This window comes from Pteronotus mesoamericanus, unplaced genomic scaffold (genome assembly GCF_021234165.1).
Source record: "Pteronotus mesoamericanus isolate MK-2021 breed Mesoamerican mustached bat unplaced genomic scaffold, CSHL_Meso_final contig_182, whole genome shotgun sequence".
NCBI lineage: Eukaryota > Metazoa > Chordata > Mammalia > Chiroptera > Mormoopidae > Pteronotus > Pteronotus mesoamericanus.
This window is the reverse complement of record NW_026555078.1, coordinates 35,714,029-35,715,703: the sequence shown is the minus strand read 5'-3', so window position 1 is coordinate 35,715,703 and position 1,675 is coordinate 35,714,029. Positions and strand designations below refer to the sequence as shown.

General features: G+C 45.4%; 1 pseudogene; it reads right to left on the bottom strand.

The window, feature by feature from the left end:
* Positions 1-678: 678 nt before the first annotated feature.
* Positions 679-1,369, bottom strand: LOC129065786 (60S ribosomal protein L36-like; annotated as a pseudogene).
* Between the last annotated feature and the right edge of the window lie 306 nt (positions 1,370-1,675).

Sequence of the window (1,675 nt, the reverse complement as noted above, 5' to 3'; positions counted from 1 at the left end):
CCCATTTTATAAAAGAAGACGCTGTGACTCTGAGAGGCTGGTCAATGTAGACAAGACCAACGTGCTGTCCAGGGCAGAAGGCAGGTTTCAGACCCAAGTCCACCTACGTCCAAGCCCACGGCCTGCTGGTGGGGAATGGAGCTGTGACAACAAAGAACCCTTCTGCCTCAAGAGAGCTGACAGTGAGGCAGAACCACGGGCCCAACCCTGAGACACAGCAGCTTAAAGAGAAGCCAGGTGTCAGCCGAGTTCTTCCTGACCACTGCTAAACATTACAAAGTCACCCGTGTGAGTAACTTTCCCCTTATCTGGGGGTAGTAAAGCGTGGTGAGTCAATGTAAATGTTGGAAAATAAATTTTAAATAAAATAAGAGACTGTCATCCTTGACTTCATACGTGGGCCCAGCCAACATGAAATGTTTCCATCCCTAATTAATATAACCTTGGTTATTTTGTGTGTATTTTTCCTTTATTTAAAGGGAAAAAATGCATTTTATTTATATGTATGGCCAGCCATTCGTTTAAAGCACCTCTTCTTCTAAAAACTTTCCTTTCCTTTCTCAGTCTTCCTTTAACAACCTCAACACTTCTTTGCATTTTTCAGATTTATTTATTTGTTTATTTATTTATTTATTATTTATTTCCTGAACAGGTTTTATTACACAGAGGGGATGGGGCTCAGTCCTTGGCTGCTGCCTTCCTCATGGCTGCAAGGACATTGCTCAGCTCCTCTCTCTTCCTCTTGGCACGGATGTGTGTCCCCACCTTTTTCTCGATGAATTTCAAGGCCCTCCTGTCCTTAGAGACTCTGAGCAGTTCCATGACGCGCCGTTCATAGGGGGGCAAAGCCACACACCTCTCGGATCATGTCCCGCATGAACTTGGTGTGCTTGGTGAGGCGCCTGCCGTGGCGGCTATGCCTTGGCTTGCTCACGTTCTTTGTCACTTTGTGGCCTTTGTTGAGGCCCACGGCCGTGGGGTAGCGGAGGGCCATGGCTGCTGCTCCTCAATGGCTACCGCGGTGGAAGGGCTTCACATTTTAAAACAACCACCCAATACGTTCACCAATGAACCCAAATGCCATGATTCCTCAGCAATATTAACACTAATGCCCTGCAGGGTTTATTACCAGAGGGCGGTGATTCTTCTTTTTGAAATAAGTCTCAGAACCTCAAGGTGTACATCTCTACCACTTTGGACAGTTGATTGTTAACTATACTTACTCATAACACGATCTAAATACATTCCATGCTTTTATGATTTTTGAATCATGACATTCTAGTACAAAGGTAAATTTCTGAGACAATAAATAGCAAAGAACATTAATAACTTTCTGAGCCTTAATAACTTCCTTCAGCCTAAAGCTGTGACACCGAGAGAGCCGTTTGGAGAGCAGACTTTTACTGGGTGCTGACTGGTACCAGACACCATGCTGGGCACCGGAGACTGAGAAATGACTTTCCCAGGATCAGCACACAATGCACAGACCCAGTTCTCCTGCCTCCTCACCCAGGGGGCTTCCTCCAGGAGGGACACTGGATGGGAGAGCTTGGAGGGCTGCTGTTTAAATTGTACTTTTTGTTTTTCAAAATACTTCACAAGGGTCTGCAAAGGAGAGAGGCCACATCTGACATTTGAGGAAACAGACATAGAAAATTTAAACGACTGTTCAGAG